The sequence below is a fragment of the Ranitomeya imitator genome, chromosome 1 (genome assembly GCF_032444005.1).
Source record: "Ranitomeya imitator isolate aRanImi1 chromosome 1, aRanImi1.pri, whole genome shotgun sequence".
NCBI classification, from domain to species: Eukaryota; Metazoa; Chordata; class Amphibia; order Anura; family Dendrobatidae; genus Ranitomeya; species Ranitomeya imitator.
In genome coordinates, this window is record NC_091282.1 from 670,755,416 (window position 1) to 670,779,119 (window position 23,704).

The 23,704-nt window shown below is 45.3% G+C and overlaps 1 protein-coding gene across 4 annotated transcripts in view; it reads right to left on the minus strand.

Moving 5' to 3' along the window:
• CCDC32 (coiled-coil domain containing 32) overlaps positions 1–23,704 on the minus strand; it is a 45,462-nt gene that overhangs the window by 8,809 nt on the left and 12,949 nt on the right. Inside the window, exon 1 of one of the 4 annotated variants that reach the window (XM_069729682.1) lies at positions 12,761–12,784. The exons of the other annotated variants lie outside the window; for them this stretch is intronic. The gene's annotated coding sequence lies outside the window, so the exon portion shown is untranslated. Of the gene's footprint in view, positions 1–12,760; positions 12,785–23,704 lie in introns of those variants that run through there. 4 annotated transcript variants of the gene reach the window in all.

Below are 23,704 nucleotides of genomic sequence, written 5' to 3' on the forward strand. Positions count from 1 at the left end.
ATGGATATTAAGATGGATTTTACAAATAAAATTATAAATTCAGGAGGCAGGGGGAGGACAAGTGGGTCGTAAGTGGAGATAGAAGCCTTTTTCTCCAATAAGATGTCTGGCAATGTTTCCAATGCTCACTTGTACTATTGATCTATCCTGTTTCATTAACAGCAACCATATAACTAATACAATTATCATTAAAATAGTTTAAATGAAAACATTTAAAGTGAAATCCCTGCGAGTTTGGGGTAAAGGCTGCTTCATTACAGTTATGTGAAAGTGTTTGCCCCTTCTTGATTTCCTATTCTTTCACATGTTTGTCACACTTAAATGTTTCACATCACTCCAAATTTTAATATTAGACAAAGATAACACAAATATTCACAAAATGCAGTTTATAAACGAAGGTCTTTATTATTAAGCAAAAAAGAAATCCAAACCTACAGGGTCCTGTGTGAAAAAATGATTACCCCCCACCCCCAAAAAAACAACCATAAAATAACTGTGCTTTATCACATATTTGGGACGCTGAGCTCAAATTCCCTAGCCACACCTGTTCTCTATCAAGAAACGACTGCCTGACAAAAGTGAAGTAGACCAAAGGATCCTCAAAAGGTAGACATTATGTCACGACCCAAATAAATTCTGGAACAAATGAGAAACAAAGTAATTGAGATCCATCAGTCTGGAAAAGGTTATTAAGCCATTTCTAAAGCTTTGGGATTCCAGCAAACCACAGTGAGAGCCATTATTCACAAATTACAAAAATGTGGAACATGGTGAACCTTCCCAGGAGTGGCCAGACGACCAAAATTACCCCAAGAGCAGAGCGAAGACCCATCCAAGAAGTCACAAAAGACCCCACAACAACATTCAAAGAACTGCTGGCCTCACTTGCCTCAATTAAGGTCAGTGTTCATGATTCCACCATAAGAAAGAAACTGGGCAACAATGGCCTGCTTGGCAGAGTTCAAAGATTAAAAACACAAATGAGGTTTGGATTTCTTTTTCCCTTAATAATAAAGACCTTCATTTATAAACTGCAGTGTGTATCCTATAAGTGTGTCCTAGAAGTGTGAAGATTACTGTAGAATTAAAACCAGAAGGATGTATACAGACTGTGCCCTGCTATCTGCCACAATTGTACTCTAACAAGCATGTCTATTCTTCCTATAGGTTTGTTCATCCACCCAGCTCTCCTGCTTTGTCTATGAAGTGCATATAGTACATGACCCAACTTTCCACAGAAACTTGTCTCTGCTCCTAGCATTCACATGGTATGTCTTTCAGCTAACTCCAGCTTTACCTCAGTGTTATTTATGACCTTGTGCTTGACTATATGCATCTGGTCTACTTTTAATTCTCTGACCAAGATGAACAGAGACCACTTCTCTCTGCTTCACACCTGAATGCCCTTTGTAGCACATATATTGCATAGCTCAAGTCTGTAACAACTTTAGTCTGCAGTGTGTATCTTATAAGTGTGTCATAGAAGTGAGAAGATTACTGTAGAATTAAAACCAGAATTGTACCAGAAGGGAACGGAAGGTAACTGGACACAGTCACTGTAAACAATGTTTCTGTTAGTTTTCACTCTCACCCCTATAATCCTTCACTTTCTGCTAACTCCCCTAATCCCCACCCCTAGTAAGGAACTGTTCATCTCTTCTTCAATACTCCCCATCCATCTCACCTTCTCCTCTGAACTGTTCCTCAACATACAATCCTCTGTCTCCAAGCACCGACAGCCACCTCATGCCCTCTCCTGCTCCCACGTGCTAACACTTTGTCTGCTCCTTCTCACTGCGGTGATATCTCTCCAAATCCTGGTCCTCCTCACCACATCCCCACAGTCAGTTTTACCTCCCATCCACGCTCTATCACAAACTTCTGTAACCTCTCTAACCTTATACCCATTCGCCCAGCTCCCGCTTCCCCAGTCCCACTAACGGGAGCTCTGTGGAACGCTCACTCTGTCTGCAACAAGCTTTCCTACATCCATGATCTTTTTGTTACAACCAAACTTTCCTTCCTCGCCATCACTGAAACCTGGCTCACCCCTTCTAACACAGTCTCTCATGCTGCACTTTCGTATGGTGGCTTCCACCTTTCACACACCCCCGCCCCAGCAGCAAGCATGGCAGAGGAGTTTGTTTTCTCCTGTCAGATAACTGCTCCTTCACCCCAATCCCACTGCCTCCTTCTGTTACCCTCCCTTCTTTTGAGGTGCACTATGTGCGCATCTACTCCCCCTCCAACCGGCTGTCATTTACCGCCCCCAGGGCGGTAAATGTCCACTTCACCACCTGGCTGCTTCATTTCCTCTCCACTGACATCCCCATTATCATCTTGGGCGACTTCAACATCCCCATTGACATCTCCCTCTCAGCTGCCACTAAACTTCTATCTCTCACTTCCTCCTTCGGCCTTCACTCAATGGTCTTCTACAGCCATCCACAAAGATGTCACACACTGGACCTCATCTTCACCCGCCTCTGCTCCCTATCTAACCTCTCTAACTCACCTCTTCCTCTTTCTGACCACAACCTACTCACATTCTCTTCCCTCTCCACTTCTTGTCTACAATCCCCACCCCACAAACTTGCACACCCTCGCAGAAATCTTAAACACCTTGATCTACACTCACTCTCTGAATCCCTCCTCCCTTTCACAGACCTAAGTTCCCTACAGAATGCAGATGATGCTGCCGCTCTATATAACACAATTATAGATGTAGCTTTGGAATCTGTTGCCCCTCTCACACATACCAAAGCTCGCAAAATCAACAGACCGCTCTGCCACACCAGCCTGACCAAAGAACTGAGACAAGCTTCCAGGGCTGCTGAGCGGAGATGGAAAAGATTCCACTCCAATGAGCACTTTATCACATTCAAACAGTCCCTCATTACTTTCAAGACCCCACTCGCCACAGCTAAACAAACCTACTTCTAATCTCTCATATCCTCCCTGTCTCACAACCCTAAACAGTTATTCAACACCTTCAATTCTCTCCTCCGTCCTCCTGCACCTCCTCCCTCCCCACTCATCTCAGCTGAAGACTTTGCCTCATTTTTCAAGCAGATGATTGATTACAGAGACAGATTTGGTCAACAACCCCCAGATACCTTCCTCCCAACTTCCCAGCCCTCCACCTCCAATACCAACTTCTCCACCATTACAGAAGATCGACTCTCCACTCTACTCTCAAGATCGCATCTCACCACCTGTGCACTTGACCCGATCCCATCCCACTTTATCCCAAACCTCACCACAGTCTTCATCCCAACCCTAACCCATCTCTTCAACCTATCGCTAACAACTGGTGTTTTCTCCTCAAGTTTTAAACATGCCTGAGTCAAACCTTTCCTCAAAAAGCCCTCTCTTGACCCATTCTCTGTATCTAGCCATCGCCCTATATCACTTCTCCCCTATGCCTCCAAACTACCGGAACAACACATCCGTCTTGAACTGTCCTCCCATCTCTCTTCTTGCTCCCTCTTCGACCGCTTACAATCTGGCTTCCGGTCACACCATGTTAGGGCTAGCGGAACGGACCGAGAAAATAGAGATGTTTATTATAAATTGTGCGTTCGCAGCCCAGGGTCCACCGTGCAGGAGGAACCTGCTGCTAGCGAATGGCGGCACTGTTTGGCGGTATAGACTAGCTCTGTTACTCCACAGAGTAGCCGTGAAGGGGAAGCACTGCGCCCTGTTAGCCTCACAGGAGCACAAGCTTACTGCCAAGCTGATAGCAGTCAGTGGTTATGCAACATGCAATCTCCTCACCGGAGAAGCCGGTATTCTAGGGGCTTATTTCAGCCGGGTCCCTGAACACACTCATGCATAATCAGACTGGCGCAAAGCCATATGAATTGACACTAGCGCATGGCCGTGCGGCCATGCGAGCCTTATATAGCTGCACAAGTAAAAGACCTTCCTAGAAGGACCAATGAGAGACTGCCATACCTGAGCATGTGACCCTAAATCTCCACTGAGAGATCTTGCCCTGGGCATGCTCAGTGTGTGCAATGCAGGTCTTAGTCCTAGCACTTAAAGGACCTTCCTGAAAGGACCAATGGACTTAGCTGCAGTATCTGACCATGTGACCCTCGATCTCCATTCAGAGATCTTACTCAGGGCATGCTCAGAACGAGAAAAGCAGGACTTAGTCCCAGAAGCGTCTGCTCGCCGCTGCCCAGCACTGACTTCAATGGCAGAAGCCGGAAAAGCAGCAGTAACTCTTTGTACAGAGTGGGACTGAACAAGACGCTGGGACCGACGTCTCCGCTGAGCAGGCTCCACTGCGGCGGGAGAAGAATGGGAGACCGCAGCAGAGATGGCCCGAGATTCCCCCTGTGCAGAGGCGGGAACTCGACCCCTAACACACCACTCCACTGAAACTGCCCTAACTAAGGTCACCAATGACCTATGACCACCAAGAGCAAGCGACACTACTCTGTCCTCCTCCTCCTCCTGGACCTGTCCTCTGCCTTTGACACAGTGGATCATTTCCTATTACTACAGACCCTCTCATCCCTTGGCATCACAGACTTGGCCCTATCCTGGATCTCGTCATACCAAACAGACCGGACAATCAATGTCTCCTACTCACACACCACCTCCTCACCTCCAACCTATCTGTCGGAGTCCTGAAAGCTTCAGTCCTAGGGCCCCTGCTGCTCTCCATTTACACCTTTGGCTTGGGACAGCTCATAGAATCTCACAGCTTTCAGTATCATCTCTATGCCGACGACACACAGATCTACATCTCTGGACCAGATATCACCACCCTACTAACCAGAATCCCTCAATGTCTGTCTGCTATTTCATCCTTCTTCTCCGCTAGATTTCAAAAACTTAATATGGACAAAACAGAATTCATCATCTTTCCTCCATCTCACGCGACCCTCCATTACAGTACACGGCTGCCCACTCTCCCGAGTCCCACAAGCTTGCTGCCTCGGGGTAATCCTTGACACTGATCTCTCCTTCAAACCACATATCCAAGCCCTTTCCACGTCCTCCCACCTTCAACTCAAAAATATTTCACGGATCCGTACATTCCTAAACCAAGAATCTGCAAAAACCCTAGTCCATGCCCTCATCATCTCTCGCCCTGACTACTGTAACTTCCTGCTCTGTGGTCTCCCCTCGAACACTCTCACATCCCTCCAATTTATTCTAAACTCTGCTGCCCGACTAATCCATCTGTCCCCCATTTATTCCCCGGCCTCTCCCCTCTGTCAATCCCTTCACTGGCTCCCCATTGCCCAGAGACTCCAGTACAAAACCCTAACCATGACATATAAAGCCATCTACCTGTCTCCTCCATACATCTGTGACCTCGTCTCTCGGGAATTACCTGCACGCAACCTCCGATCCTCACAAGATCTCCTTCTCCAATCCCCTCTTATCTCCTCTTCCCACAATCGCATACAAGATTTCTCTCGCGCATCCCCCCTACTCTGGAACTCTCTACCACAACATATCAGACTCTCACCCACCATCGAAACCTTCAAAAAGAGCCCTGAAGACCCACCTCTTCCGGCAAGCCTACAACCTGCAGTAACCACCGATCGACAACACCGCTGCACGACCAACTCTACCCTCGCCTACTGTATTCTCACCCATCCCTTGTAAATTGTGAGCCCTCGCGGGCAGGGTCATCTCTCCTCCTGTACCACTTGTGACTTAGTAACATAGTAACATAGTAACATAGTTAGTAAGGCCGAAAAAAGACATTTGTCCATCCAGTTCAGCCTATATTCCATCATAATAAATACCCAGATCTACGTCTACGTCTACGACTTGTATTCTTTAAGATTATTGTACTTATTTTTATTATGTATACTCCTCCTCACATGTAAAGCGCCATGGAATAAATGGCGCTATAATAATAAAAATAATAATAAACTGCATTGTGTTATTACTTGTGTTATCTTTGTCTAATATTTACATTTGTTTGGTGAACTGAAACACTTAAGTGTGACAAACATGCAAAAGAATAGGAAATCAGGAACGAGCAAACACTTTTTCACACAACTAAACACTTAAAGCCCTACATTTTATCACAGCTCAACAATGCATGGCTCACAGTACAACATACAGTTATATGAAAAAGTTTGGGCACCCCTATTAATCTTAAGCTTAATGTTTTATAAAAATAGTTTTTTTTTCAACAGCTATTTCAGTTTCATATATCTAATAACTGTTGGACACAGTAATGTTTCTGCCTTGAAATGAGGTTTATTGTACTAACAGAAAATGTGCAATCTGCATTCAAACAAGATTTGACAGGTGCATAAGTATGGGCACCCTTATCATTTTCTTGTTTTAAAGGGCACCTGTCACCCCGAAAATCGCGGGTGAGGTAAGCCCACCGGCATCAGGGGCTTATCTACAGCATTCTGTAATGCTGTAGATAAGCCCCCGATGTTACCTGAAAAAGGAGAAAAAGACGTTAGATTATACTTACCCAGGGGCGGTCCCGCTGCTGGTCAGGTCAGATGGGCGTCTCCGGTCCGCTGCGGCACCTCCCATCTTCATTACAAGACGTCCTCTTCTGATCTTCAGCCACGGCTCCAGCGCAGGCGTACTTTGCTCTGCCCTGTTGAGGGCAGACAAAGTACTGCAGTGCGCAGGCGCCGAGCCTCTGACCTTTCCGGCGCCTGCGCACTGCAGTACTATCCTCTGCCCTCAACAGGGCAGAGCAAAGTACGCCTGCGCCGGAGCCGTGGCTGAAGATCAGAAGAGGACGTCTTGTAATGAAGATGGGAGGTGCCGCAGCGGACCGGAGACGCCCATCTGACCTGACCAGCAGCGGGACCGCCCCTGGGTGAGTATAATCTAACGTCTTTTTCTCCTTTTTCAGGTAACATCGGGGGCTTATCTACAGCATTACAGAATGCTGTAGATAAGCCCCTGATGCCGGTGGGCTTACCTCACCCGCGATTTTCGGGGTGACAGGTGCCCTTTAAATACTCCTACCTACTTTTTACTGACTTACTAAAGCACTTTTTTTGGTTTTCTAACCTCATTGAGCTTTGAACTTCATAGCCAGGTGTATGCAATCATGAGAAAAGCTACTTAAAGTGGCCACTTGCAAGTTGTTCTCCTGTTTGAATCTCATCTGAAGAGTGGCATCATGGGCTCCTCAAAACAACGGTCTAATGATCTGAAAACAAAGATTATTCAACATAGTTGTTCAGGGGAAGGATACAAAAAGCTGTCAAATTTTGTTTGAATGCAGATTGCACATTTTCTGTTAGTACAATAAACCTCATTTCAAGGCAGAAACATTACTGTGTCCAACAGTTATTAGATATATGAAACTGAAATAGCTGTGGCAAAAAAAAAACAATTTTTATAAAACATTAAGCGTAAGATTAATAGGGGTGCCCAAACTTTTTCATATAACTGTATGATCTTAAAGGGAAGGTGCCATCAAAAAATTTTTTTTCAGAAATTGTAAAAATGTAAAGAATTAATGATTACATTTTCTTAAAAAATATTATCATTTGTTTATAATTTAGTAAAATATGAAAAATAATTTGAAAAGTTTTGGAATTTCCACTTTTAAACACTAGGGGGAGCAGCTGCTGAAATTTCAGAAAAACCTAGTGTACAACTAGCTCACATTACTGCACTGCAGTAATTATGGGCGGAGTCTGCTGACGTGTGTGATGTCTCCTCTCCTCCCCTTCTGGGTGTTTGCTAAGGGATTAGAGAGGATGATATTCAGGAACCCAGTGAGCAGCCATTTTGTTGGTGACTGCAGAGTATGGCTGCCGTCACACTATCAGTATTTGGTCAGTATTTTACCTCAGTATTTGTAAGCAAAAACCAGGAGAGGAACAAATGGAGGAAAAGTATAATAGAAACATATGCACAACTTCTGCATTTATCACCCACTCCTGGTTTTGGCTTACAAATACTGAGGTAAAATACTGACCAAATACTGATAGTGTGAAGGCAGCCTTATACTGACAAGTAGACAGTCACCAAGGATGGCAGGCAGCAAGGATTCTGGGAGATATGTGGTGGAGGGAGCAGGGTGACAGCAGCACAGAGTATTTCAGGAGAGCAGTGTGCTGGTCTATGGGGGCCCCCTGATTGGTGCGCGGAGCAGCCAGGGATTGTACATAGAGCGCTGTCTTTTATACACATGGATGGACCGTCTGCTCCACAGAAATCCAGGAAACATTTCTGCGGATTGATGGCCTGGTCTGATCCAGACTTTGCATGCAGACCCCATTCCCCTCCTCAGATCCTGTCTTCCCCATCCTGTCCTGGCGATGTGTGAAAGCGAGGCGACAGGCGCAGTCCGGGGTGACGCTGGGAAGGAAATGTAGCCATATAGTAACGATAAAAATGAGACCCCTCTCTTCAGCTGCCTCACCAGCCTTCCCCTGACTACACCTAACTGGAGGTCATACTGCCCCCTCTATTACCCCAGACCCGCGTGCAGGTGCTCAGCCAGAACCACCATAGAATGGGTCCGCTTTCTGAAGATGATACTGCCATAGTGTTCTCGCATAATACCGCCATATAGATCACACATAATACCGCCAGTGTTCTCACATAATACCGCCATATAGATCACACATAATACCGCCAGTGTTCTCACATAATACCACCATATAGATCACACATAATACTGCCATAGTGTTCTCACATAATACCGCCATATAGATCACACATAATACTGCCAGTGTTCTCACATAATACCACCATATAGATCACACATAATACTGCCATAGTGTTCTCACATAATACCGCCATATAGATCACACACAATACTATCAAATAGATCACACAATACTGTCATACAGTTCTCACATAATACCACCATATAGATCACACATAATACTGCCAGTGTTCTCACATAATACCGCCATATAGATCACACAATACCGCCAGTGTTCTCACATAATACCGCCATATAGATCACACACAATACTATCAAATAGATCACACAATACTGTCATACAGTTCTCACATAATACCACCATATAGATCACACATAATACTGCCAGTGTTCTCACATAATACCGCCATATAGATCACACAATACCGCCAGTGTTCTCACATAATACCGCCATATAGATCACACACAATACTATCAAATAGATCACACAATACTGTCATACAGTTCTCACATAATACCGCCAGTGTTCTCACATAATACCGCCATATAGATCACACATAATACCGCCAGTGTTCTCACATACCACCATATAGATCACACAATACCGCCAGTGTTCTCACATACCACCATATGCTTCTCACATAATACCTCCACATAGATCACCCATAATGCCGCCACATAGATCTCACATGTATTGTAAATAAAGACTCGGCCAGAATAAAGTCCTTTATTAATCTTTTTTATACCATACCGAACGCATAATCCTCGACTCCCTCATCTCCCACAACAAAAATAATAAACCACAATGGGGAAAGACACGCAGGAGGGAGAGGAGTGCATAGGAGAGGATTAGATACTGACTGCTGAGCCGTGTATCTAATCCTGTCCTGTGTGATACTGTGCTGCGCCGTGTATCTAATCCTATCTTGTGTGATACTGTACACAGGACAGGATTAGCTACACAGGACTAGATTAGCTACACAGGACAGAGGTAGCAGTGGTAGGTGGTATATAAGGGCTGGTAGCAGTGGTATATAAGGGCTGGTAGCAGTGGTATATAGGGACAGGTAGCAGTGGTACATAAGGGCTGGTAGCAGTGGTATATAGAAGCAGGTAGCAGTGGTATATAGGGACAGGTAGCAGTGGTATATAAGGGCTGGTAGCAGTGGTATATAGGGACAGGTAGCAGTGGTATATAGGGACAGGTAGCAGTGGTATATAAGGGCAGGTAGCAGCGGTATATAGGGACAGGTAGCAGTGGTATATAAGGGCAGGTAGCAGTGGTATATAGGGACAGGTAGCAGTGGTATATAAGGGCAGGTAGCAGTGGTATATAGGGACAGGTAGCAGTGGTATATAAGGGCTGGTAGCAGTGGTATATAGGGACAGGTAGCAGTGGTATATAAGGGCTGGTAGCAGTGGTATATAGGGACAGGTAGCAGTGGTATATAGGAGCAGGTAGCAGTAGTATAAGGGCTGGTAGCAGTGGTATATAGGAGCAGGTAGCAGTGGTATATAGGAGCAGGTAGCAGTGGTATATAAGGGCTGGTAGCAGTGGTATATAAGGGCTGGTAGCAGTGGTATATAGGGGCTGGTAGCAGTGGTATATAGGGGCTAGTAGCAGTGGTATATAAGGGCTGGTAGCAGTGTTATATAGGAGCAGGTAGCAGTGGTATATAGGAGCAGGTAGCAGTGGTATATAGGGGCTAGTAGCAGTGGTATATAGGGGCTGGTAGCAGTGGTATATAGGGGCTAGTAGCAGTGGTATATAAGGGCTGGTAGCAGTGGTATATAGTGGCAGGTGGCAGTGGTATATAAGGGCTGGTAGCAGTGGTATATAGGGGATGGTAGCAGTGGTATATAGGGGCTAGTAGCAGTGGTATATAAGGGCTGGTAGCAGTGGTATATAGGGGCAGGTGGCAGTGGTATATAGGGACAGGTAGCAGTGGTATATAGGAGCAGGTAGCAGTGGTATATAAGGGCTGGTAGCAGTGGTATATAGGGACAGGTAGCAGTGGTATATAGGGGCTAGTAGCAGTGGTATATAGGGGCTGGTAGCAGTGGTATATAGGGGCTGGTAGCAGTGGTATATAGGGGCTGGTAGCAGTGGTATATAGGGGCTAGTAGCAGTGGTATATAGGGGCTAGTAGCAGTGGTATATAGGGGCTAGTAGCAGTGGTATATAGGGGCTAGTAGCAGTGGTATATAGGGGCTAGTAGCAGTGGTATATAGGGGCAGGTAGCAGTGGTATATAGGAGCAGGTAGCAGTGGTATATAAGGGCTGGTAGCAGTGGTATATAGGGACAGGTAGCAGTAGTAGATGCATAAGAAAATAAAAACTCTGTACTTACCTTCAGTCCTCTTCCAGGAAGTGCTGAATCCTGTTCAGGGCAGAGCAGTGTGACGATCTCCCTGCTCTGCTCTGAACGGCAGTGAGCAGTGATTGCAGCCTGTACTGTAATACTAAGTACAGGCTGCAATCACAGCTCCTGGCTGCAGATACTCACCCCGACCCTCGCTTCCCAGCAGCAGCTTCTCCCTGGCAGCTCCTGCTATGATCGCACACACTGAGCTGTGTGTGCGATGACAGAGGAAAATAAAAAACAAAATGGCCGCGATCTCCTCTCACAGCTGTGACGTAGCAGCCCAGGGGGCGTGCCCAAGTCACAGCTGAGAGGCAGGAGGAGCGGTCGGAGCCCGACTGTTGGCTCCTATGCCCATGGCTGCCGTAAGTGAGGTGTGCAAGTGTCGTGCCCAGACACTTACACCCACACTAATGAAAATGGCGGCCTCCAGTGGCAAAAGTAAAAATGAATAAATAAAAAAGTATTAAAGTAGTACATTTACTTTTGTATTAAAAATAATTGATTATATAATCAATAATTATTAATACAAAAACTAAAATCACGGCACCCTCCCTTTAAGGACTTGTGTCCAATACTGATTCTGGTATATAGCTTTACAACATTCAAGAGTAACCGCACTTTCAGAAAATTTTTGACATGTCTAGTTTTGATTTGAAACCCCATAAATGGATAAAACTGAAAACAGGATAATATACCTGAGTTGAGTTAAGCTTATTGTCACAACTCTTGCCGGATTACTCCAGGCCAGGGGTTCCCTCACTATCCCTAACGCTAGGGGTGCCCTAACTATCTGTGCTTCTCGGATTACTTCTGATGGTAAAGACGCCGGGGCTACATACCTTGCTGAACTCCTGAATCAGCTCTATATCTGCCCCCCTCCTCCACCCAGGAAAATGAGGAGTTATAGTGTATGCATGTATGTATGTTTATACACAAACCAGACTAACAAGGGAGGATGTACAGGGATAAATGAAAATACCAATCATACAAATATGCACTTACAGACAACTGAGGGGAACACCATGGAGAAAATGAAGGAAAATCAAATAGGAGAGGATTAGTAATTGCATACAGCAGAAACACAAAGCAACAGTCACAAATCAACACTCCAAACGCCTCTACCAACTACCGTCTCCTTCACTCCACGCCAAGTAGTATAAGACTAACACTGGCAATCCAGATTGCCAGAGGAGAGTATATATAGGAGAGAGGAGTGGCCAATACTGCACAGCTGAAATCATCCAAGCAGGAAAGCTTCAAAAACTCCAGGCTGAGCAGATTAACCCTTGCACGGCTAACAAACCTGCACAGTTTAGTGTAATGGAGAAGCGCTTCTAATTTGTCTGTCTGATATATTATATGTAATTAATAAAATTTATATTTTGCTAATTTGGAAAAATCCCCTTACTTTTCTTTTGAAGAGCTTTGAAATCACATACTGTTTGTGATATGGCTTGGTAATGCAGCTAGATATATCTTTTACGGAGACTAAAAAAGCTTCTCTTTTTTGTTTGGGTTTAATGAATTTCTGCCTAAGGAGTACTATCCCGTTTTGGCCACGGGAATTTAATTGTAGGTTATACGACACAGCTGTATTCTGGCTCCTCTCTGTCATGGTGAACCCGTGACACTTATGTTGAGCTTTGAAGGATTGCAGCGCTCAGCTCCATGCATCTGCCCCTTCATTTTAGTAATGATGCCCAGAGAACCAACATACTAAAGTACTTCTTAAAAATCCTATCAAGTCTGGGGCTACTTTTTTCTTGGTCAGGTTCCGCCATCCAGCTTGATAACTCTGGTCAGTCACATCCACAAGACTTGATTGACGTCGTGTGCTTGTCTGCATATAGGTCAAGCGCTATAAATCAGACAAAAGTGGTGCATACTGTGATTTTTTTCCCCGTATGAAAAATTGACCATGTGCTCTTGTGCACTGCCTATAATGGATGCATGTGCGCTCCATGTGCGGTCTGTGGTGTACACGTCCATATAACACGCTCGTCTCAATGAGCCCTTTACTTAAGAAAAGAGTAGGCATCCTCGGACTTGTGATTTTTTTTAACACACTTTTGGAGTGGAGTATGTGAAATTTCTGCTCTTCGGAGTCTTCTCTGGGATGACCACTTTGACACCTACCAGATGCTGGCAGTCAAAGGCTGCTAGATCAGTTTCTAAACTATTGGTCTCAGATGATGCTGAGCTGTGATCGGCAGCATCTGGGAAAGAGGTGTGAAAGTGCACACATCCAGAGAAAATTCTGAAGAAACGTCCAGTTTAGGCTACTTTCACAGTGGCGTTTTTTGCCAGACGTCGCAATGCGTAGTTTATGGCAAAAAACGCATCCTGCAAAGTTGTTTGCAGGATGCATTTTTGCCCCATAGATTAACATTAGCGACGCATTGCCACTCGTGCGACGGTTGCGCCGTGTTGTGGCGGACCGCCGGGAGCAAAAAAACGTTACATGTAACGTTTTTTGCTCCTGACAGGCCGCTTTTTCCGACCACGCATGCGCGGCCGGAACTCCGCCCCCACCTCCCCGCAGCTCACAATGGGGCAGCGGATGCGCCGGAGAAATGCATCCGCTGCCTCCGTTGTGCAGTGCGTTAAACGCTAGCGTCGGAATCTCTGCCCGACGCATTGCGACGGGGAGATTCCGACGCTAGTGTGAAAGTAGCCTTATCTGCAAGCAGAGATTTCACATACTGCGTACCAAAAGCAACAAACGGGAATATCTCTGCAATGCAGAATCACAGCACAAAACAGAAAAGAATGGCAAAATCAGCAGTGCTCAGGGATTTTGACAAGCTATTTAACATTTTTTTGAGCAAGTGACAGGTACTCTCTAAATTGCGGCCCGCCTGGAGAATGCCATGTGTGAACTCTCATACATTCCCTGACAGAATTTATGTCGCTTATCCATTTTATGTAAATAAAAGATTATAACCCGACATTAAATTCATCCATTAGTTGTATAAATTATTCTTTTGAAAGATGAAACCAACCGAAATGTGGTTTAGGTTAAGAAAATAAATTGGCATCAATGCAGAAAAATTAATCAGTTAATGGACACAGAATGGTCAGATTTTGGCAAGACAAAAGTTTTGTCGCCTGGTCATATAATGCACCCAATCCTAGTTTACATCCTCACCTGTGCTCAGTAAATGATCGGTTAATTAGTGTGTGTGTGTATAAAAAGAAACCCAGCACCCCAGACCGTCACATGAACTGCAACTTGAGCTCTGACAACATGCCAAAAATCCACCCTGCGACCAAAGCCTGGATTATCAAGAGACTGAAGACCAGATCCACTGCAGAGGTGGTTGGCACCTTTAATGTGTCTCAGTGTCAAGTACAAAGAATTAAAAAAAGATTTGAAGAGACTGGAGATGTGTTTGACAAGCCCAGGTCCGGCAGACCCCGTAAGACAACTGCTCAGGACTCCAGGAGGAATGTTTGTTGGTTAGAAAATCCAAAGCAAGCGCCTCTTCCACTGCAGCAGAGCTCCAACAGACCTGGTCACCTCAAGAGCCTGTGTCAACTAGAACAGTTTGTAGGATTCTGTCTCAAAATGGCCTCCATGGTAGTATCAGTGCCAGGAAGCCAGCACTAAGCAAAAGGCAAACAAAAACCATGTGGCATTTGCAAAGTCCCACAGCCTGCTAAACAGATGGATGCTGAAAAAGTGGCAGAACGTGGATTTCTCTGATGAATCTTCAGTAGAATTACACCACAGCAGCCGCAAATACTGCAGGAGACCGACTGGAGCCCGTATGGATCCAAAATACACCCAGAAAACAGTTGCACTTGGTGGGGGAAAGATCATGGTCTGGGGTTACATTCAGTACGGGGGTGTGCAAAACATTTGCAAGGTGGAAGGCAATATCAATAGCCTAAAATATCAAGAAGTATTAGCTACCTCTTATATTCCAAGTCATAAAAGGGGTCAAATTCTGCAGCAGGATGGTGCTCCATCTCATACATCCATCTCTGCAACGAAGTTCCTCCAGGCAAAAAAGATCAAGGTGCTCAAGGACTGGCCAGCCCAGTTACCAGACATGAACATCATTGAGCATGTTAGGGGTAGGATGAAAGAGGAAGCTTAGAAAAAAAACAAAGAATCTAGATGAACTCTGGGAGGCATGTAACACTGCATTCTTTGCTATTCCTGATGACTTCATTAATAAATTGTGTGAATCATTTTTGAACCGCATGGATGCAGTCCTTCAAGCTCATGGAAGTCACACAAAATATTAAATATGACTAATAGTACCACAACTTGTTATGTTATGTTATGCAACATATATTTGTATTTTAAGTTAATTATTTGTTTGAATATCACATTACTTTCTGTGGGCGACAAAAGTTTTGTCTTGCCAAAATCTGACCATTCTGTGTCCATTAACTGATCAATATTTCTGCACTGATGCCAATTTATTTTCTTAACCTAAGCCACATTTCAGAGGGTTTCAGCTTTCAAAAGAATAATTTATACAACCAATGGATGAACTTAACATCAGATTATAAGCTTTTATTTACATAAAATGGATAAGCAACATAACTTCTGTCAGGGAATGTATATGTGTATTTCCAGATCTCAACTCTTTTTTCGGATACAATTCAGATTTTGGTTACAAAAATGCATACTGTGTAACAACAATTTAAAGAAAAAGACCTAAATAATTAGAAAGAGCAAAGAAAAAGAAAAAGGGATAATAAAATACGTCACGGTTCGTGTGCGCTGAATAACAACGGCGTAAACTATGGAAAACAAATTGCATATTAAAGAAGCATAATACCAGGAGATTAGACGGTTCCTGCTCTAAACAAGCACGGCAGGAATGAAAAGAGGCTACCATAATAAACTGGGGATGTATAATGACGTGCATTCCGAGCATCAATTATTGGACTGAAAATAGTCTAATGTGCAAATGTAAGTGGCAATTAACTCAAGTAATCCACATTAATGTAAAGAAGAACAGTAATTACTGCACACAACATATAGCATCGGTGCCATAGTCTCACAAATATGCTGTAATGTATACTGTCTGCAAAAGGAGACCCTCGGGGTAAATACCCCCTGTCACTGTACATCATATAAAACCTTGTACTCTGCTGTCTATGAGGTTTCGCCATCCGGCTTCAGCCGTCTCTCTGGTATATACAGTCACATTCTCAGTGACGGTCTAGAAGCGGCTCTGTATTACCGCACAAAGAAAAATCTGAGAAGACTCGTTTTTCAAGCACATTGAGGATTCCCTGCTTTTATGTAAAATAGAATTATTCTTACCGTTAATTCGGTTTCTAGGAACCTTCCACGACAGCCACTTCGGAGGTTGTCTTCCCCGCCCTAATAGGGGACAGGAACACAAGAGGTTAAATACCCCTCCCCTTCCTGCACCGCCAGTGTTTTCCTGGACACAGTAGCATGTATAGTTACCACAAAAGTGCAGGAATCATCCAATAAGAATATCAGGTAGGGAGGGAAATTAGTGCTGTCGTGGAAGGTTCCTAGAAACCGAATTAACGGTAAGAATAATTCTATTTTCTCTAGTCACCTTCCACGACAGCCACTTCGGAGTAGTACCAACAGCTAATTTCTCTAGGGAGGGACTACAGCCTGCAGAACACGTCTGCCAAACGTTAAATCCCTATTGAAATTTAGCCGGTAATGTCTGGTGAACGTATGGATGGACGACCAGGTGGCGGCTCTGCATATCTGCTCTGCTGAGGCATTCCCCCTCTCTGCCCACGATGTTGCCATTGCTCGGGTAGAGTGTGCCTTCAGAGAGGCAGGTGGATCTAGTCCCTGCGATGAATAAGCCAAGCAAATAGACTGTTTGATCCAGTTTGCGATTGTGTTTTTTGCCGCCTTCTTTCCCTTATTTCGTCCGGAGAACTGAATGAATAAATTTTGATCAATTCGCCAGGCTTCAGTTTGTTGTAAGTAAAATAGAACCACCCTGCGAACATCCAAGGTGTGGAAGGCCTGTTCTTTAGGGTGGGAGGGGTTTGGGCAAAAAGAAGGAAGTAGAATGTCCTGATCTCTGTGGAAATTTGAGACCACCTTGGGTAAAAAGGATCGGTCTAGTTTTAGTACAATGCTATCCGCAGTGACCGTTAAATAGGGTTCCTGTATTGACAGGGCCTGTAATTCACCAATACGTCTAGCCGTAGTGATTGCGACTAGAAAGATTGTTTTCAAAGTTAAGTTTTTTATGGATATAGCATCCGATCCAGGGGTTCGAATGGATCCTGGGTTAGTGCGTTAAGTACAGTATTGAGGTCCCAGGAGGGTACCCTAGTACGGAGTTTAGGACGAATTCTGGATGCGGCTGTCATAAATCGCTTGATCCAGCGGTGATTGGCTAAATTTGAGTCAAAAAAGCTACTAAGGGCCGATACTTGTACTTTGAGTGTGCTAGGGGTAAGGCCTATATCCAAGCCCTTCTGTAAAAATTGTAAGATCCTTGCTATATCAGGATTGAAGGGGTCTGGAACTTCTGGGAAGCACCAGGACGTAAATTTTTTCCAGACCTTAGTGTAGATGGCATTGGTTACTGCCTTTCTGCTTTTTTGAAGGGTCTGGATTACGTCATCTGAGAGTCCTTTAGCTTTTAAGATTGTGGCTTCAGTAGCCATGCAGCCAAGTTCAGTCTGTTTAGGTCCGGATGTAGTAGAGGACCCTGGTGTAGGAGATCGGTCTTTTGAGGTAGAAGGCAGGGACCTTCCAGGGCCATATCTAATAGGGCGCCGTACCAACTCCTCCCGGGCCACAATGGGGCAACCAAGATTGTGGTCACTTCGTCTGTCCTGATTTTTTGCAGGGTTTTCGCCAGCATGGGAATGGGAGGAAAGGCATATGCAAGGTTGAATTTCCACTGGTGTGAAAAGGCATCTATTCCCTGTGCCTTGTCTTTGTAATGAAGGGAGAAAAATGTTTCCACCTTCGCATTTTGCCTGTTGGCGAATAAATCCACCTCTGGAGTACCCCATTTTCCGGCTAGGGACTGAAATACTGCTTGGTTTAGGGACCACTCTCCCGGATGAACGTCTTTCCTGCTGAGGAAATCCGCCTGAGTGTTGTCCAATCCCCTCAGATGTACTGCTGTGACCGATAGAAGGTTCCTCTCTGCCCAGAAGAATATTCTTGCGGCCACTTCTTTTAGAGAGGCATACTTTGTCCCCCCCTGATGTCGTAGATAAGCCACTGTGGTCATATTGTCCGAGTAAATACGAACGTGATGATTTTTGATCAGTGCTGATGATGCCTTTAGGGCCTCCTCCACAGCTTTCAATTCTCTTAGATTCGAGGAGCTGCTGCTGATGTCCGATGTCCATTGTCCCTGAAAGTGGAAACCCTCTACCACCGCACCCCAGCCTCTTTTGCTGGCATCTGAGCGGAGTGTTTTTAGGGGAAGGTGGTCCCAGCTGACCCCTCTGGAGATTTTGATAATCTAGCCACCATTTTAGCGCCGATTTCACATGGCCAGGGAGAAGAATCTTCTGATTCAATGGAGTCTGTCGTCTCCTGGAATGTAGGAGAACATAAGTCTGGAGAGTTCGTGTGTGAGCCTGGGCCCAGGAAACCGATTGTATACATGCGGTCAGGGACCCTAGTACAGACATCGATTCTCTGAGGGTCGGTGCACGCTGGCCTCTGAATTTGGTTACCTTGCGGACAAGGTTGATTTGATGATCTTTGGGTAGAAAAGATGTTCTTACATCCGAGTCCAGTAGCACCCCCAGGAATTTTCTTCTTGTGGAGGGATGGACCTCCGATTTCTCCAGATTTGGGATCCAACCCAGGGTTTGTAATATCTCTAGGGACTTTGATACGTCTGTTTCCAGACGGGAGGCAGATGGAGCCATGATAAGCAGGTCGTCTAGATACGGGACTATGCATATTCCCTGCTGACGGATGAAGATTATCGCTTCCGCCATAATCTTTGTGAAGACCCGAGGGGCCGAAGAGATGCCGAAGGGGAGAACATTGAACTGAAAATGTTTGATTTGGTGACCCTTGGAGACTGCGAACCTGAGGAATTTCCTGTGCTCTGGATGGATTGGCACATGGTAGTACGCATCCCTCAGGTCCACAGTCGCCATCATCCAACCCTGACCGATGAGGGGAATCACGGATTTGACTGTCTCCATTTTGAATCTCCTGTATCGGACAGAATCGTTTAAGGGTTTCAAATTTATGATAATTCTGTTCTTCCCCGACGGCTTGGTTATTAGAAAAAGGCGTGAATAATGACCACGTCCTTCCTCTAACTTCGGCACCTGAGAAATCACATTTGATTGTATTAATTTTTGTAGATCTTGTAACAAGGAGTTTTGGAGATCTGGGTTTTGAAGGGAGGTTATCTTTACGCAATGTGGGGGTGGTCTCACGAATTCTATTTTTAATCCTTCTTGAATGGTACGAAGGACCCACTGATTTGCGGAGATGTTTTGCCACTCGGTGAAAAATCGTGAGAGTCGACCCCCGACCGGAGTACAGTCATTGTTTATCTGGGGTTTGCTGGGCCTGAGGGGCCAGGATATTTTTTCCCCTGCCTCCCTTAGGATAACTCCATCTTCCCGTTTTGCCTTTTCCTCTCTGTGAGGTTTGATCACGGGAGGGACGAAAAAAGCGTTTTTTTGGGGTCTTTTGCTCAGGGAGAGATTTCTTTTTATCTGCCGCCTTATCCAAAATATCGTCCAGGACGGGTCCAAATACATTATGACCCTGAAAGGGTATGCTACATAATTTGGACTTGGAGACAAAATCGCTTCCCCAGGATTTTATCCAGAGTGCTCTCCTGGACGAGTTAGAGAGAACGGCAGCTTTCGCGGCTACTCGAACCGATTCAGCAGATGCATCGGCTAGGAACCCTGTAGCTTTCTGTAGTAAGGGTAGGGAGTCTAAAATCTCCTCTCTTGGGGTGCCTTGAGTCAAGTGATCCTCAAGTTTGCGTAACCAGATAAATAGAGATCTGGCCACGCAAGTAGAGGCTATATTAGATTTTAGCAGATTTGTGGAGGTGTCCCAGGACTTTTTTAATAAACTCTCTATTTTACGATCCATCGGATCCTTGAGTTGCGAAGAGTCCTCAAAGGGGAGGGCAGTTTTTTTAGTTACCCTAGACACCTGAACATCTACTTTCGGGGTCTCCCATAAGGAGTTATCCCCATCTAATGGGTACCGGTTTTTCAGTTCCGATGGTATAGTCAGACCTTTTTCAGGGAGGTCCCATTCATGCAGAATTAGATCTCGTAAGTTCTTATGCACCGGGAACCCTTTTTGGTCTTTGGGTTTCAGACCCTCAAACATCTCATCATGTACTGAGAGTGTAACTTCTTCATCCTCTACCCCCATGGTGCTTCTTACTAAACCGATTAGTTCACTCATGTCCTCAGAACTAAAATAATATTTTTTGTTTTCTGATCTACAGGTGGGGGTAGAAGTGGAGCCTTCGTTTTCCCAGTTATCCTCTGAACCTGAGGACTGGATTTCTCCCGAGTCCGGGTCGGATTCTACTGGGGCTTTTTTCCTCTTTTTTGGAGGGGGTGGCTGAGGCACTGACATCTGAGAGAAGGTAGCCATAGAAGAATGGACCTCATCTTTAATGAGGGATCTAATGCTATCCAACAGCGAGGGTTGTTCGGCGCGCAGGACCTCATCCGTACAGGATTGGCAGAGCTTTTTCCCGTATGTTGATGGGAGTTTGGCCGTACACACTTTGCATTTGTGGCTTGACTTTTTAGGGTCGGAAACCTTTTCTCCCTAAGAGAGAGAGAGAGAGGGTTTGCTAAGCCACTTAGAGGAATATCTATATATACATATATACATAAAAGCACATATGTATATAGGGGATAGCTGGGCCCAACACCTGCTACTTACTTTGGTAGGAGGGGGAACGCTGGCATCTGCAGATGCAGAGCAAGGGGGTCTGTCACTGTCCATGTCCGTCAGGTTGCTAACAGTCAGACAGCTTACCTTGCTACCCGGATCTTTTTATAAGGATCGGTGGTCCAGCGTGCAGTGCTCCTCCCCCCACGTGTGGCCCGATTGGGGTAGGTCCAAGAACGCCCCCGACGCTGTTTGTATGGCGTGCTTCTGCTGCTGGACGCCATTGCCGGCCGGCGTGCGCTCCATGGCACGCTTCCTGGTTGAACTGGAAGTGGCGCGCTTTAACCCGGAAGTCATCAGGCTCTCCGGCCCCAGCCCGGGACGCGCGCCACCTCCAGCGCTGCAGCTGTGGAGGAGGGAACCGGGGGGCTGCAGGAGGCCCCCGGCAAGCACATCACCGCCCCGCATTGCCCCTAAAGGGAGCGCCGGAGGGGCCCCGAGTCGCTCCGAAGAGAGGAGACGGGAGCGGCATTATCAAGGAGGGAACCCGACCTTCATGCCGCCCGGCTTCTGGGTAAGTGGAGCTCCGTCGCCGGCCACGGCAGCCCTTCAGAAACTCTTCATGCCCCATAGGGGACAGGAAAACACTGGCGGTGCAGGAAGGGGAGGGGTATTTAACCTCTTGTGTTCCTGTCCCCTATTAGGGCGGGGAAGACAACCTCCGAAGTGGCTGTCATGGAAGGTGACTAGAGAAATAAATGTTGATGCGCACCGCTGCTCTCAAAAGAAAACCGATCACCGTGCAGAACTCAGCGGTATAATCATTTAGTAGAGGTTAACCCACAGCACAGACCACCCAATGTCCAAGTTGGGGGATGCACTAAAATAGAAAGCATCCTGCCCTGCGCTACTGGATTCAGTGCGTGAGCGTCATAGGATCATATGTAGAGTGATTTATAAAAACAATTAACTCATTTTTTGGATTACAAGGTGCACTACAGGTTTAGACAACCATGGTGTTGTAAAATGGGGTGGTCATTATCACCAATTTTAATGCACCAGGTTAGAATAGGGAGGAAATAGAACTGTTAGTGTTTCTCTGCGGCACATGTATTATACACATAGGGCTTTACAGTAAGCACATTATATACACTCTGCAGCAGACACATACACACTGCAGCATATACTTTTGTATACACCTTTGCTATATACATACAGTTCTGCTACACACCACTCTGCTGTATATACACATAGTGCTGCTACATATACATACACACTGTTGTATACATACATAAAGCTCTGCTACATACAATGTTGTATACATACAGCTCAGCTACATATACATACAGATACTATGGTGTTTATACACATACACACTATGCTGTGCAACAAAAAATGAGCTTAACAGCACCAAACAGCAACGCACTGTGCAAATATGAGAATGGTCAGTGTTAAAGAGGAATAACGGTGGTCCTCTGCTAAAAGCAACAAGGCGATGACCAAGCTGAGACAAAAGAAAGCGGCACTCGCCCATTTCCTAAAAATAAAATCCTTTATTCCAATTCATGGGACATAGACGCGGAGTGCAAGGGCTGATGGGGGAAGAAAAAAAAAAAAAAAAAAAAAAAACACGAGGGCCTAGCTGGGAGACAAAGATCCTTGCCCACTTTGGTGTGGGTTTTTGTGAGGCGAGATGTTATTTTCTAAATTAGACCTGTACTTTCAAACTTTGCATAAGTCAATAGTATAGATGAATATAACAAACTTGATATTATATCTTAGCAGAGAATTCTGCTTATTTCTCCCCATATGAGCCACTTCTTCACCTCCTTGCTTCCTGAAGTGATCAAGCACTTTGGGGGAAAAACACTTTTGTTCAGAGGTGTCAGGCTACACCTCCTACTACATTCTAGGGATAGGGTGAGGAGGTAAGTGAAAACACAGAGGGGGACTTAGTATGCGGAGCTTTCTAACAAGTCCTTTACTTCACCCCAGAGCTGGATTCACACCTACACTGATCAGTGTATTATTTACTCAATGAAGCGCCTGCATTTGTGTACTAACAAATGCAGAGCAGGAATACAGCCCTGGGTGTTTTTCTAGTCTCCTCTCAATAGCCCAGAGTTACAAATTACAGATACAGCCTACAGAAGGGAAAACTGGTGAAAAATACAGGAAGCATTCATATAATGGCCAGATAGTGTTATCCCTCGTGTATGTAAACAGACGGTACAGCACAGTCTCAGGAGTCACCTGAACAGACACCCATGCTTCAAAGGGGTTTTCTTATTTTGGAAACCTCTATTCCCCGGCAGCATTTTATTGCATTACTCACCCTCCTAGGGTCAAGTGCCAAGTTTCCACTACTGCATTTTATTGTCTGTCAACATGAGCGCTGCAGCCAATCGCCGAGCTCAGCGGTTCTGCTCAAGTTGACAATACAAACAACCCCAAAGCCACTGAGCTCACAGATTGGCTTCAGTGCTGTCAACGTGATGTCAACTCTGGAGACAATATCAGGCACCGGGAGCAACAGAAGAAACTCAAAGATGAACCTAACAAGGGTAAGGCGCAGAGTCTGGAGAACTAGTGACATGGAGAGTCGTAAAATTGCAGAGCCTGGTTCTAGGGATTGGAGTACTGCAGTTGGACTCCCACAAAATAGGTGAGCATTTTGAATGTTGAGGACTATGGCTTACAGCCAATGAAAACCCAAGTTTCATTATCTCAGTAAATTAGAATACTTTATAACACCAGCTTGACAAATGATTTTAAAATCTGAAGTGTTGGCCTACCGAAATGTATGTTCAGTAAATGCACTCAATACTCCTTTTGCATCAATTACTGCATCAATGCGGTGTGGCA